Below are 16895 nucleotides of genomic sequence, written 5' to 3'. Positions count from 1 at the left end.
CTCCTCACATGACCAAGATCCCCGCACTCGAAACAACTTTACGACATGGTGGAATGCTGACGTGAAGTCTGAACTTGATGGCCTGAAGGACCACTGGAGAAACCTGAATAACTGGTAGGCGGTAGGAGCTCTTTGGCATGGCGCTAAAATAGAGCCGCACTAGAACACCCTGAGGAGGCGGCGGTGCTGGATATGTGAGCTTGCTAAACTTACCCTTCAGAAACTGACCTCTGTCCCCAACCAGGGCACCACTGAACCCTCTAGAATATCAAAACCGCTTATCCCTAGTAATCTTCTCTCGGCTCCACTGACGAACACCCTCGATCCTCCGAGCTATCTCTACAATTAGCTCGTAGGAGGTCCCCATTGCAACCTCTCATGCCATAGTGGCCTGAATACCAGAGTGCAAACCCGTAACGAACCTTTGCACTCTCTCTGCATCAGTAGGAAGTATTATAAGTGCATGGCGAGACAACTCAGAGAATCTCGCATCATTGTCGGTCACCAACATCTGGCCCTACTGGAGCTGCTCGACTTGCAATCGCAACTCTTCCCTCTAAGAGGGTGGAATACATTTATCGAGGAAGAGGCGTGTGAACTGGTCCCAAGTCATGGGAGGTAAACCTGTCGGTCTGCCGAGAAGATAGGATTGCCACCATCTACGGGCCCTGCTCTCCAGCTGAAAGATGGTAAAGTCCACCCCATGGATCTCCAATATCCTCATGTTGTGCAGTCTGTCCCTGCACCGATCCGCAAGACTCTATTAGGCTTGCTCATAACTTGTGAGACCTATGTGAACCTAGTTCTCTAATGCTATGTTGTCACAACCCAATTTTCTCTATAGGCAGTGAAATAATGAGTGAGCAAATACAGTGAAATAAATGCTCCCAAAAACCATAAAGTCTACTAGCATATATTCCAAGACCCGGTGTCACAAGTGTATGAGCACTAGTAGAAAATACAAAACTCTAAACTACTGTCTGAAATAGAGTACACAAAAAATAAAATGCAAAAGAGACACTCCGGGTGTTATAGAGCGGACTCAGAAAGCAGCACACCACTAAGTCTCGGGGTATCGGGGGTGCGCGCCGGAATGACTAGCAGATGCACCTGCCTCATATCCTGCACGATTAGTGCAGAAGTGTAGCGTAAGTATATAAACAACATGTATCCAGTAAGTATCTAGTCTAACCTCGAAGAAGTAGTGACGAGGGTCGACATCGATACTTACTATGGGCTAACAATAAAATACCAGAATGCTAAATAGACATAGAATATGTGAATAATAATATTAACACAAGGACAACAGTAATTAAATAATTCTTTAACTAATAATAAATTCCAAAAGTCATCCACTAACACATACAAATTCCAAATAAATGTCGAGCAATTAAATAAGTTATAATCTCTCAATTCATGAAAATAATATCAAGTGTATTTGGGCTCCAAGCATTAGCACGCACGATTGATGCCGAGGTCGTACGACCCGATCCAGAATAATGTCTACACTGCTAAGGGTCGAGCGACATGAACCATAGATGGATCTATTATACTGATGAGGCGTTCCACCCGCTCCACAAGAAGAGAGATTACTCTATGAACATCTGATTTAAAAGCCATTATAAGGCTAATACACAAAGAAGCACAATCTCTATTAACATTCAAGTGACCCGCCACAACCCAAGTAAGTGAAATTCGGTCTTTACAAATCCTTTCACAAGTTTCAATATAGTTTAAGCACTTTAATTAACAAGTAGGATGCAAACATCACAAGTATTTCATGATTTGGGTCCTAAACTACCTGGACTTAAGCATAATTAGTAGCTACGCATGGAATCTCGTCACCCCGTGCATATGTTACCCCCAAAATTAGAATCAAATAGCAATTTAAATCACCTATGGGGTAAATAACCTCTTACAAGGTTAGGCAAGAGACTTACTTTGTCTTAAAACTCACTTTCCGGCCACAAATTTACTGCAAGGACCCAACTTGGTGCCGAACAATCCGAAGCTAGCCAAATGTCATATAAAATAATCAATATACACTCAAAAGTTAATACTTTAGTTATTAGAGTAATTACCCAACCCAAATTGAAAGATTCCTAAAATTCACCCATGAGCCCACATGTCCGGATTCCAGAAATTTTCGTAGATAATTATTACCCATAACCTCACGAACTGAAATATATAATTTTCACACAATTTCATAATCATTTTCGTGGTTAAATCCTATTTTTATCAAAACCTAGTGTTTTAGACTAAACCCACAATTTTCATAATTTTACATGTTAAAATCTACCCATAATCTATGTATTTAATTTACATTGGATAGAAATTACTTACCTTCAATAGCTAAATGGAAACCGCCTCCAAAAAGATCCAAAATCGAGCACGAGATGAAAGAAATGAGCTAAAATTTCCTAAGTCCCGATATTAAAAGACCTCATTACCTCAGGCGATCCCGCTTCTGTGGACCTTGGGTCGCACCTGCCACGCCACTTCTGCGGACAAAGGTCCGCTTCTGCGAAAGACACAAAGCTTAGCTATGGGTGCACCTGCGGAAGGGCACCACAACTAAGAGTCCGCTTCTGCGGCTCACCTCTCGCACCTGCGACCCAGGCCTGGACAACCCCTTCTCGAACTTGTGGCTCCTTCATCGCAGAAGCGAGGTCTCTTTTGCAGAAATTCCTCCGCTTCTGCGGGCCACATACACCTCGTCCAAAACCGCATCTCTGATCAAATGCTCTCACTTGCGAGCCCGCACCTGCGGCCAAAATCTCGCAGGTGCGGACACACCATAACTGGTGCACCAGCAGTCCCCCAAACCAAATTTCGAGTCCGATTTCCAATCCGATCCACACCCTCAGCCCTCGGGACCCCATCCAATAACACTCACACATCTAACAACATAACAAGGACCCGCTCGCTTGCTCGAAATACCAAAATAACATCTAGAAGTACGAGTCGGATGCCAAAACACATGAATCAAATTATGAAACTGAAAAACCTCTAGAAACACTTTCTTGCGTCCGATTCCTATCAAATCAACTCGGAATGATGCCAAATTTTGCGTGAAAGTCTTAAATCACCATACGAAATGATTCCCTAGCTCAGAATCCCAAACATAACTAGATAACACCAAAACCAACTTCAAGCCAAGTTTAAAGAACTATAAAACCTTCAATGCGCCAACTTTCAACTTTATGCGCCAAAATGCTCCTGGGTCATCTAAAATCCGATCCGAACATATGCCGTAGTCCAAAATCATCATACGAACCTATTGGGACCGTCAAATCTCGGTTCCTAGGTCATTTACTAGAAATGTTGACCGAAGTCAAACTTATCCCTTTTAAGCCAATATTGAGGAACTAACAGTTCCTATTTCAACTTGAACCCTTCCAAACCCGAACTAACTATCCCCCAAGTCATAAAATAGTAAAAGTACATACGGGGAGTCTTATTTAATGGAATGGGGATCTAGAAAGCAAAACGATCGATCGGGTCGTTACACTCTTAAAGGAACGAGAATGAAGCAAATTCAATGGGACAAGTTTCCACTTCTTGTGCTCACAATCATACATGAATTTGATCGTAGACATAGAAATTTTATCATTTCTGGTGGTTATAATTTATTACAAACTCCTTTAGAGTTATAAACAAAATGTATTGTCTTTCCTTGTGTTTAAAATTAAATTATAGAATTTCAAGAATTTAAAAGGAAAAAAGGTAAAATTCTTACCTTAAATCCAGATTTATTCTTAAAGAAAGTTCATGTATCAATTGACAATTATTATGCTCAATACTATGTTCAAGTTGAGCACCATGCAATCCCAAAGCTTGATGACCAAAGCAGATGCCTAGTATCTGAATATCAATGCATTCACGCAATAGCCTCACGCAAATTCCTAGACAACTAATATCTCAAATATTAGACAACTAATTAATAGTATATATACAAATTAAAACAACCTCCCTCTACTCAATTTGGTCAGAGTCTCGTACTGATAACATGTTATAAAACAATATAAGGAGACGAAGAGTATTGTAGACAAAAGTAGAGAGAGAAAATTCTTATTGATTTTGGATGAAGCAATGAAATAGAACCCATCTATTTATAAGAAAAGTGACTTAGACACAAAGTAACAAACTCAAAAATTTTTCTAAAAGATATACATTCAGTATAAATAAAATATTATTTATAACATTACTAAATATATAAAAAATCATTCTTTTTTACATAGAATAAAGACGAGTTTAACAAAAAAATTAAAACGAGACAGTATTTCTCAAATAGCATATGTGGGTCCCACAATATTTCATCATACCTCCCTGGCCTCCCCAATATTTCCCTCCCACAAGAAACAACGCCTCAGAGTAAAAGTAATTGATTATAAGCTCCGACAAATAAAACATTAAGCCGAAGATTTAGCGCTTTAAAGCTATGGTTACTTTTGAGAAGGGATCTAAGTTATACGTGGCAGTCTTTATATAGATTATTATTAGTGTGATTTGGATTGTTATAATAAGTGACTTACTATTACCCACTGAGTATAAATATAATATTATCATACATATAACTCAACTCTTTTGAGAAGTTATGGAGTCTCAAACTTGATAAGAAGCTACGTGAACATGACTAAGCATTTAGAAGACCATGGACGCAAGGTTCGAAAATTTCAAACCTAATTAATTAGTTAAACTTGAAACGTGTCTAATTACATATAAATAATTACGCAATTGTAGGTGCGGGACCATACTTCTCGCTAGGTCATTCACTACATCTTGACTTGTTATTTGTGATGGAAAGAAACTATTCGTACCAAATGAAAAAAAAAAAACAATCACGATTGGAGCTGAAGATCTACTTGTTTATGCTCATCACTTAAATTAGGTATACTAGCTAGTTTAACATGGTAATTGTAAATCAGAAAATTCAAAGCTTTACCTAATGCATAAATATATATAGCTCCTAAACTTAACTTCAATTGTCATTTTAATACTTCAACTAATCCTTGACCTATTAAAAACCTAACACATGTTTAAAATGTGCCAATTAATTCGGTAGAATAACGCAACAGACACCTGTACTTGCACTGATTTGATATCCCGACCCTCCTACTTCACGAGGTTTTATCTGATACCTAAATTTGCTCAAATCTAATATTTTAAACCCCTTTAGTTGTTGACCGATCTTACTGTTGATACCCAATTATGTCCTACCTTTCTTCTGATTAATTATTTTGGTGCTCCCTAGTCATTAATAATCTAATGCTCTATTTTTTTAAATTATTTATTACTATTATTATAATTACAATAGGAGTGATTACTACTATAATAGTATATATTATTATTTTTATTATTAATAATAATGTCATTATTAGTACAATTAGCATGATTATTATCATTAACATGACTATTATTGAAGTTAACCACTTATTTTAATATATAATATTATATAAGCTCAAAGTGTTTTTATTGAGTCTAAATTATTAAGACAAGGGAGCCCAAAAGAAATTAAGTTGAAGAAGGAAAAGGCCATAAAATTCAGACCAATTTCATAGCCCAAAGTTAGCCCATGTATTCAAATTCTTTTTTTAAAAGGACTAACTTAATGAGCCCAAGTAAATTTAACCAATCAGATTTCTTTTAAGCCCAATCCGGAAGCTCTTATCTAGGCCGTAGGATTAAAATTGGAATGATCCAACGATCCTCCTTTCTTAAGATTAAAACCTAACAGTGTTCTGACTTGCTAGGTGTTTGAAATCCTAATCTCTCTATGTGGCTGCCCCCACCCTTTTCCTCTCTTGGACAAATTTCAACTCGCCTCCACCACTAAATTTCACCATTTCAGCAAAGTTCCCTCTCTAGCTTATATGTATTCAAATCCATTACTGAAAAGAAAACTTTTGTATCAAATATTGACCAAATCGATGTAACTCTGAGGCAGAGGGACGATTTGGTTGATCTCTTTTCTGCCACATTTTGGACTGATCTCAAACGGGCATTTTGAATTTCAAACGATTCTTTCAATTCCCTCTCATAAAAACCCCCAGTTGTTTCACCTATAAATACCTCTCAAAATCTTCAGCCGAAGGAGGGGCTTGAACACGGTGAGAACCGGGTTTGAAACATCTTGGAAATCCCGTTTATATCATACTCCACTTTTCTTTTAATCTCAAGCTTTACAATCTGTGGAAAACTTCTCAATATTTAGTCTCCATTTTTACACTCTCGACAACTAAGGAGTGGTAGATCTGAGCCCTCAAAGTCCTAGTTCACTGCCCCCAAACAAGTCAGTGCTCTTCCTTTCACTTGCTTTCATTTGTTCTAGATAATTTATGCTCTGTCATGCAATTCAAAGAGTGTTGATTTGCTTCTCTGATCCTGTGCGTTTAGATGCCATGACTATAGGAATCTTTTGTTTCCATGTAACTGAATGATAAATGACGATAAAAATGCTTATGTGAGCTCTTGTATGTACAGTAGTGTTGGTTATTGAATAATGTGATATCATGATCTAGCTAACTTTAATAGTTTGTTTGGGTCTCTATTAACATTGAATACTAGTATATCTCACTGTTCTCTTGAATAGATAATATCTAGATATACTGTTTCATAGACACCATGTCCAAATGTTTCATTATTAGAGTTAACAAGTCCGTGTTTGTCTAAAGAGGTTGACGTTTTCATGCTTCTAATGTTCCATTGTTTTCAGATTTGTTGGCCAAACCTTGTCGATTTTTTACTATTCTTCAAATCATAGTGTCCAAATATTAATTTAGAAGTCATGTTTGTTTAACATACATCCTATTTTTTTAAGTATCTTAAATTACATTCCTGACATAACTCTAAGCATGAATACTGTTGTAGAAAGCATATTGTGTAAAAATGTGCAACAAAGTTTTTAGACATTTAGTTACAAACTAGAGATCATATCTTTAACTTAACTATCATTTTAGTTTTCACTTAAGTGGTTATCATAGTCTAAATTACCTGCTACCACCACATCTTCATGTTACATTAGGAACATTAATGTAGGAGCTATTCCAATAAACCAATCGCTAAGTTAAAAAAGAAATGGGTGACTTGCGCTTCTATTCCTCCATGATAATGATACTACTACTTAAGGTTTTTACATGTGCTTTAAAGGGAATCGGTTTATGAGATTCATACATGAGTTATGTGAATAAATGCTAGAATATTTCCTTTTCTTTGATAGTAGGAAGTACTTATATCTTTCTATTTCATTTCTTATATGGCCATTAGAGAACATGCCTCTTCTTGTTTCTGTTTAAGTAAAACAAAGACACATTTATTGTAATTAGTGTGCTGGTCAGAGAATGCATTTTAGGGGCAATTATTAGCATGCTTAAGTCTTGGATTCTTTCCTTATATGAAAATATTAGTTTACAGAATAGGGACTTGAATGGTGGTGACTTTATTTTACTTATTCTGTCTTTTAAAATAAAGATATAGATTTCCACCTTCTAATCTTTCTGTCTTTCTTTTGCACTGGAGCGTTCTTGAGTCTTACTGAAATACTCGATACCGCCGTTAGACCAAGAACACGCATCCATATCTTCATTGCGTCCACACCTCTCTCTCGCCTCTCTCAAAATACATCCGAACAGAGAATGAATGAAGAGGGCCGAAGGAATATAGCGAACATCCTGCTATAGTCCTCCTTTAGTTGTTTACTCTGGACATTATGCTCGATAACTTTCTTTCAGTTGCTTATTACGAATTCTTATTTGCTTTGGTGAATGTGTTTAAAGTTTGAAGTATCTTAAGTTAACTGATTTCTTGGTCTAGACATCTAAGGTTTTCGGACAATGTAAGTTTTAGGTATCAAATTTGGAAGAGCTTAAAAGATAATTTGTTTTCAAAGCTACATATATTTTCAAAACTTTTAAAAGCAGTAACTTATTTCCTTGAAAGCATTTTCTCCCAAATGCTAGTTCTACTCGTCTTTTCAATCAAGTCAGGTCTTTCTTTACACAATAGTTAACAATAGCAAAAATAGTTTTTCATGTATTAACTTTTTTAACGTTTAGGTCTAAAACTCTTACCCTTAATTAAATTTTGTCCGGTCAGCAACTATTTTAATATGGATCTTAAGGATTGCCTTACACCTTCTCTTTAAGATTAATTGAACCCTTACCTTAGAATCTCTAATGTTTAGCAGACCTTATGGAGAATAATGGACAAGTTAGGTGCCCTAACTTACTTTTTAATATAGTTAGGTGGTGACTCTTTAGTTGATAATTAATTCTGGAATCAACAATACGTTATACTCTAATTTGACTCGTTTAAAAATGGAGTATAACACTTACAAAATGTATGATATGCATGTGTTTGAGTAGCGTGAATTGGTGAATTTATCTTCGGAAAAGGGTCATCAATGCCCTTAACGTATTGAAAATGACTCAAAAATGTCTTCGGTTAAACTTTGGGAGCAGAAATACCCTCAATATTTTTTTTTTGGGGTTCAAATTTGTCCATGAGATTTAACAAACCAGTCATGGTCAAATTTACACTTTAAATTTTCACTAAACAAAATTAAAATCCTTCTTTAAAAAGATACCCGGCCCGTCCCGCTGACCCATAACATATATAACCCATTTAACTAAAACCTAAAACTGACGACTATTCTTCGGCAAAACATTCCTCTCTTCTGAAGCTAACACTAAACAAAGGCAACTGCTGCAAAATCCTACTGGTACCTGGAAGATCAATTTCATGGGAGATGAAAATGGTGTATAATACCTACTGATCTGCCATATTCCCCAAGAAAGATCACTTGGGAAGGAAAAACCCATTGGTAGAAGAAAAGGAAAGAAGAATTACAAAACTGAAAGTTAAAAAGGCCATGCTTTAGGAAAATTAGACATGTAAACTGATTATCTTTTGTTGTTTTTGTGATGAATCAGTTACGCCAATGGTCTTACTGATTCTAAACAATAATATATTTGTGTCGAATCAGTTACGACAATGACTTTGCTTTTGTGGTGAACTTGATGTTATGGCGATGACGCTTTTATGGTGATTTTCAGCAATTTAGTATTTTTCAAAATTTTTATATATATTTAAGCAGTTTGGTAGTAAGCATTTTAGTATTATTCAGTTGTTTCTTTGTATTTCAACAGTTTGCTTCAGGTAATGGCACTAAATAAGCTTCAGGCCATGTCAATAGCAGATAATTACTTTCTCGGCAAAAATTAATTTCATAAATTAATAGGAATTTTGGCCGTAAATTGACTCATAACTTGTCCGCAATTACATCTACTCAATTGGTTGAGCTTTGAGAGGAAACAAAATATTTAGACATTCTATCACAAAAGAACAAATTTTTATACAAAGATAACGGGAGATTATGATAAACTAAATTGGAAGAAATAAGAGGAAGAAAGACAATTTACCTAATTAAAGAAGCAAAAATGAGGAAGAAGGAATGGGTGTGTGTGTGTTTAACCTAACTTACGCTCGTTTTTAGGTTTTAGTTAAATGGGCTATATGTATTATGGGTCAGCGGGTCGGGTCAGGTATCTTTTTAGAGAAGGATTTTAATTTTGTTTATTGTTTAATACACGTGGCACACTTATAACGTGCCATGTGAAAATTTAAATTGTAAATTTGACCATAACTGGTCTGTTAAATCTCATGGGCAGATTTGAGCCCAAAAAAAATACGTTGAGGGTATTTCTAGTCCCAAAGGTTAACTGATGGCATTTTTGAGCCATTTTCAATACGTTAGGGGCATTGATGACCCTTTTCCGATTTATCTTTAAAAGTGATTAAAATAAATAAAAACAAAAAAAGAAAAGGTAAAAGAAAAGGGGGTAAAAGGTCTGAAAATTAATAGAAGAAAGGGATCACATTTTTGTTTCAAACTCAGCGTTAGGGGTGTACATGGATCGGGTTGGTTCGGTCTTTATTAAAATCAAACCAAACCAACTATATCGGTTTGGATTGGTTCGGTTTTATCGGATTTTTCGGATTTTTCAGGGTTTTATTTTACATGAATAATATGTCAATTTTACTTTGCTAGATTTTTGATAAGTAAATATATGTTTAATAAAAATTGAAAAAATTGACAAATATATGATCCGTTAAAATATTCTTATGATAGAATTTTCTTATTAACACATGATAATATTTTTTTAGTTGTGTGACAATAAATTTTCGTTGATGTAAACTTTCAAAGTTAACCGAATTTAATAATTAAACATAAAAAATAATACGATACGTAAATAATAATGTATGTTCTATTTAATTTTCAATTATCGAAATACCACTTCAAATTCGAAAAAAATATAAGAATCTAATAGATATTGACATATGAATATGAAAAAACAAAGAGATTGATGCATTGCAATAACCTTTGATAAGAAAGTGATCATAAAATACATTATTTAAAGTTAATAAAAATGGAGCACATCATATTCTATTAAATATTACTTCAATAAGAGAATCCCAAATATTTCTAGACATTATTTAAAGAAAATTCTATATAAAGCCTTAAAAGTATATATAAATTATTTTTTTTTTATTAAATACTAAATCAAATCAAACCAAACCTCATTGGGTTTTTTAATCGGTTTGATTTGACTTTTCGGCTCCGGTTCCAGTTCGGTTTGTAAACCGCTACTCAGCGCCACACCACACCTTTCTTCTTTCTTTTTGCTGCCACCATCTCCTCCTCTTTCCGTCACCTTTCTATTTCTTCCCAATAAACCAATAAAATTATATACTACTACTCCATATATATCTTTATATCTAACCAAAAGATAAAGTCTAAAAGGATATGCCAAATTTCTAATTGAATAAATATTTCTCTTTTAGAGTTTACCTCGTTTCATCGTCCAACTCAGTCTCTTTTGTTGTCTATTTTTTTGTTTTAAAAGAAAATTGGTAGTCTAATTTGATTTTAATCCTTGAATTTTCTGTACTTTGGTTGAGCTTTGGGCTATGATTGATTTTCCTTTATATTCCAAAGAACAAAAAAATTAAATATGTCATTCGATTTGAATTCTTTAATTTTCCTGTAATTTTGAAATTCTTTTTGGATCCTCTTTGCGGGTTTTGATTCTGGTGAGTGGTGAGTGGTGACAATTAAAGACCACTATTGTGGTGCGGGTCTAAACTTTTTTCCTAATTTTAATTTGCATGAACAATGTAGCTTTATCATTTGTGTTAGATATTTATTTAATGGTAAGAAATCACATATAGTATATGATATACATGTTAATTATCCTTCCATTGTGTTGCTGAAAGTGGAAAAATAACAAGTCATGATTCACTTTAAGGGAACTGAAGTTAACTCGAGAACAATTTCTTTTAAAAGCTTGTATTCTATCCCAGACATAAAATTTCTAAAAACTACAAAACTTAAAATTACTACTATTACAAATTAATTAAAATTAGCCTCTCACCTAAAAATGAATCCAAGCCAAAAGCACCCTAGTGTTATGCCTATTTTCGTGAGGCTTAAAGGGCATCTAAAGCAGCTCCAAGTGCAAAGATTTCATACTCATCAGCACTGCAAATACTACAACCACTGTAACCTTTGCATGCACATGACTCATCCCATGATCTTCTCAACCTATCATTTTCCTTAACTTTTGTTGCCTCTTTTACTTTAACCTTCATTGCTATCTTCACTGCTGGAGGTTTCACATCTTCATTATGCACACGCTTATTATTCTTAGAAGTGAGCCATAAATAAACTTACCACTTCCCGAACGTTCAGTTAAGAATATTCAAAAAGTAGGGGGACTATTTGTATTGGTGGAAAAAGACACACTACAAGAAAAGTGTCATTTACATGGGAATTTTTTCTGCAGGTAATACATGCGGATTTTCATGGGAAAATCTAAAATTCCTAAATATAAGAATATTGTACTTGCGAAAACAGAATTCCCAGGAAATTCTGCAGGTATATTTAGCGCCATCTAGCGCGAAAATAATACTTGAAAAATTAGTTGGGAATTCAATCCGCATATATCATATTCGCAGGTAAATCCGCAGGAACGAGAACGAAAAAATAATAAAAACTTTTCCTTTGATAATCTGCATGAATATCTCCAGGTAGTCTACCTGCGAGTTTTGCTAGGGATAATCACATGGGGTTTTATATGGGGATATTATTTACTTGGAGAATTACTTGGGGATATTATTGTTACGGATTTTGCTGGGGATCTATTCTTGGGGATTTACCTTGGGATATACGTACCTGTGAAATTACTTGGGGATATAGTTGCTGCGATTTTAGTTGGGGATTTATTCTTGGGGATTTACTTGGGGATATTACTACATGCAGAATTACATGGGAATAAAGTTGTTGCGATTTTAGATGGGGACTTATTCTTGGGGATTTACATGGGGATATATATACCTGTGGTATTATTTGGGGAATTTCATGTGTTATTGAGCCACGTGAAATACATTGTAGAAGTATATTATCAGCAAATAATTGACTTTTATGGTATCTTTCTTTGCATTACGAACCATACACTTCGCCTACTTCATGTCTACTAACGCTCCTCTCTAGAGCGTTTTATTTAAAAAATATTATAATTAGTGAATATCAAGGAGTAAAGGGACTTGCTGTTATAGTCATTATCGTCGAGTAAACTGATTATAAATGTGATATATTGGTTTATATAAGCAATATATAAAGAACAAGATGATTATCGTCGAGTAAACTGACTATAATAGTGATATATTGGTTTATTGGTTTATAAACCAATATAAAGGTGATATAAGCAATATATTGCTTATATAAACTAATATATCACCTTTATACTCCGTTTGCTCGACGATAATACTTATATTAATCTTACTATCATTGATGTTTTGCCACATATTGCTTTTGGCCTCGATTACAGTAAGATTACTATAAGTATTGTTTTATTAATTATAGTTTTATCTTATTAAAATAATTCTTTTAGTGAGAAATTATTTATTTATTTATTTATTTTGAACACAATTCTAAATACAACGATAAATCTCACTAAGACATCCAATCAATTACTTTTTGATATTAAATTATTAGTGGCAACATATTCATGGCTTATTTCATTAGGGGTTTGAATGTGTCTATTTGAGAATAATTTTATCATTTGAGTTCTTGTCTTTGTAACACCCTAATTTTTATAAAATATTATATGTATTAATTGACTATTTTTTTAACCATGTATATGTTGTTTAAAATATTTTCACCCTTTCTTTAAATTTAAGTTTCCATGTTATTTAAAAGTTATTTTGTTAATAGAATTGATTTTCTTTTATTTAATTCAAATATGTATTTGTATTTAGTTCATTAGATACTTTAGAATGTATTGCTTAGTTAACTTATGAAAAATAATTTATACCAGTGACGGACCTTTAAGGAGATGTAGAGATTTTCTAAGGGCCAATAAGACAAATAGAAAGATAAAAAAAAGAATCTTATGGGTCTAGTATATATATTTTAAGAGAGTAATGACTATTCTTTACCCATTCTAGGTAAAATGGGGTTATAGTGTAAATTTATAAAGCATAATCTTTTAACCCTAGATACTAGGATTTTTCTTTGGGGGATTCGTTTGGCAGTCCCCTTATCTATCAAAGTCCTGTCCTCTCCTCTTTCTTCATATATCAAACACCATTGAAGAGCTTAACACATATACATGCAACTCTTTTTCCATCATTAAAATTCAAGTTTTAAAATATTAAAACCTATTTACCTATTGAAAGAAGATTTGGATTTTACCTTCAAGAATCAAAATGGAATGAGCTTATTTTGGAAACCCTAGGTTTTGGATTTTGTGGAGAAACTCTCTCAAACTTGCAGTAAGTTTCTTACTCTATCTATATGTGAATTAATATATCTTTTGCATGGTGAATTTTAGTCATTTAAAATCAGAAATTTAATCCTGTTTTTGAATTGGACAGCAGTTACTGTTTTGGGCATAACCCTTTCTCTAAAAATCAAATTGGGGTGATTCAAAAGGCTGTAAAAAGATAAGAGATATATCTACAATTATTATAAAGACCAAGATATCCAGTTCTGTGGTTTACTGCCTCAAAAATCTGCCGCAATACAGGGCAAAGCTGCTGCCCAGATTTTCTCCTTAAGAATTGTGAATTATAGAGACCCATTGACATATAATGGCTTGACTTGCTTTGAGGATTTATATTTCATTAATATTTGGTTAAGCTTTAGAAACTTGAATTATTCATTCGCTTTATTTTGTTGGAGTTAATTGAATAGCTTGAGTTTTGGTAAAAGTTTTCTTTACTTTAAGTTATTATATTGGTTGTTTCTACTTTAGTACCCTACTTGCTATGACTAATTTAGAAGGTATGTTTTCGGACATTTTAATTTTTTTCTACCATTGAGGGTTTATGTAGGTTTGATCCTCATAAGCCGGTTATTGAAGGCATTGCTAGTTGCATTCGTAGTAAATTTGAGCTGGCTAAACCTTCTTGGAAGAAATTCCCACAACCTACTCGGGATATGTGGTTTGAAGAATTCAAGGTAAGGATATTTATAATACGATTCATGTTCAAATGTTGGTGTGTAAGTTTATAGGACTGATTCGGATTTTATATTTATATGTGTTGTGTTATAAAATACTAAATTTAGATGGCTCCCTCATTATAATGATGCTATACGACACAATTTTGAGAAAAGGGCATCTTCAAGAATGACCCAACTTTTCCCAGATGTTAGAAAGGACTTGTGTGTGATGAAACCAAATTGGATGGGTGATGCAGTATTCAAGGAGATGAAGGAGCATTGTGAGTCTCCTCAATTTAAGTTAAAGTTGGAACAAAACAAAAAGAATCGCGATGCAAATGCGGGTGCCTCGGTTCATACAGGTGGTTGTATACTTCATCGCGTGATTTGGAAGAGATTGGTAATATATAGTTCCTTTTTAATTTATTTTTTCTAGTACATAGATCATATAAATGTTGATAGCATACACATCTTCCTTTAATTACATAAGGAAGCTACTGAAAAAGATCCTTCATTTTCAGAATTTTATTTTCGCACTCATCGAAAGGAGAAAGATAAAAGTTGGGTAAATGAGAAAGCTAAAGCTACTTATGTAAGTCTTTCTTCTACAACATATATGTATTGAAATTATTTAACTGTCATTACTCTATTAAGTTGATATATAATTGGTTGTTTCAAGAAGAGCAGAGAATTTAGTAGTCCAATAAACTTATGCACACACTTGCTCTATGTAATTAATATGCCTTATCAGGGCCTGGGCAGATCTTTAGATTAGACCATTATGAAAAACATAAAAGATAGAAAAGGAGATAAGAAAAAGGAAGCGGCCAAGTAGCCATTATTTTATTGTAGTGATAATAAGCAAGAGTAATATTAATCTTTCTAAATTGGACCTACTAGCTTTATTAAATTAAAGCTTCTGATTGAACTTTAAACTTAGGCATGTAATTGCCTTTTAAGTAACTTGATAGTGTAGATATATTTTTATACTCGTCAGCCTATATTAGTTAATCCCAAAAAACTAATTATATTGAACTCTATTCTTAAGTACCCTTTTTGGTTTAATTCAGGTAAACATCTGATTACTTGTGTGGAGTCTTTGCTCCATTTTCTTTAGTATTTTCCAGTCCAATTAAAATGCCAGGGAAAGATGTGCTTAAGTGCTAGCAGTTGTCAAAATTATTAATATTTGTTTTAATGCAAAATACTAATATTTGTTTCAATACTTTTGTGCAGAATAAGTTTGAAAAAAGAAGAATTATTAGCTTCCCAAAGTGCATCTGTTGATGGAGAAACTAATTCAGCTAGCGAGCTATCTCAATTAGGTGAAATGGATATTTGGGTGCTATCAGTTGGTGGAAAGAAAAAAGGAATAGTTGCAGGTCTTGGCTCTGTAGAGGAGTATGATTAGGATTGAGATACTTGGTAGTACTATTTAAGATTTACAGTTTAGATTTTTCATTTTCATCTTCGGAAGACAATTAAGATTCAGAGTGATAATGATGATAACGACAACTCTGTAGATGAGTATGATTAGGATTGAGATATTTGGTAGTACTATTTAAGATTTACAGTTTAGACTTTTCATTTTTTTCATTTAGGAATTATGCATTATTATTTATTAATTTATGGATCATATTTTGGTTATATATTACTTCAGATTTGTGCAGAGTTGTTTGTTTGAAAAAAAAAGGATTAATATCATATGTACATTGAATTGTGTGGAATATAATTTGGGACTAAATACCAATAAATTTGCTTTTAAAAATGTACAAGTTACTCGTGAATTTTCATGGGAAAGTGCCCTGAAGCGGAACAATCTTTTGTTGGAAATTTACTTGCAAATATACAGTACATGGGGATTTACATGTGAATTTTTTAGGAATTCTCCTGCGTAATTATCACATCAAATTCCCACGAAATTCTCTTTTCCCACGGAATTTTTATTGAATATTTTCTCCAAATTTACTTGGGGGTTTTGTTGCGGAATTACATGCGAATATTTGCCCATGACAATCCCAAGGAAAACTCCTTTCTTTCACAATTCTTTACCAAATTTTACTTACGATCTTTTGGTTTTTCTTGCGGAAAAGTCCGCAAGTAATTTACATAGGGATTTAACATTCCCAGGTAATGCACCTGCGGCCAATTTATCCCCAGGTAACGTACCTAGGGACTTTAAAATTCGTAGGAATAGTTACCCACGACCTTTATTCCTGCGGATTCATGTTTGCATGAAAATCCCCAGGTATATATTTTACCTGCGAATTTTGCATTAAAATACCTAAAACAATCCCCATGTAAATGGCACTTTTCTTGTAGTGACATGACATGTGGACCATCAGCGAGGTGACAAGTACAACAATAACAACATACCAGTATTATCTCACAC

At 33.9% G+C, this 16895-nt stretch overlaps 1 long non-coding RNA gene across 1 annotated transcript; it reads left to right on the top strand.

The window, feature by feature from the left end:
- Positions 1-5760: 5760 nt before the first annotated feature.
- Positions 5761-16152, top strand: LOC104104647 (uncharacterized). The gene is made up of 5 exons (XR_688169.4): positions 5761-6292; positions 14395-14521; positions 14630-14903; positions 15025-15095; positions 15740-16152. It is a non-coding gene; the product is annotated as an uncharacterized lncRNA (long non-coding RNA).
- Positions 16153-16895: the final 743 nt, after the last annotated feature.

Source organism: Nicotiana tomentosiformis, chromosome 12, assembly GCF_000390325.3.
Source record: "Nicotiana tomentosiformis chromosome 12, ASM39032v3, whole genome shotgun sequence".
In the NCBI taxonomy this organism is placed as follows: Eukaryota; Viridiplantae; Streptophyta; class Magnoliopsida; order Solanales; family Solanaceae; genus Nicotiana; species Nicotiana tomentosiformis.
This window is presented reverse-complemented; position numbering and strand designations above follow the sequence as displayed.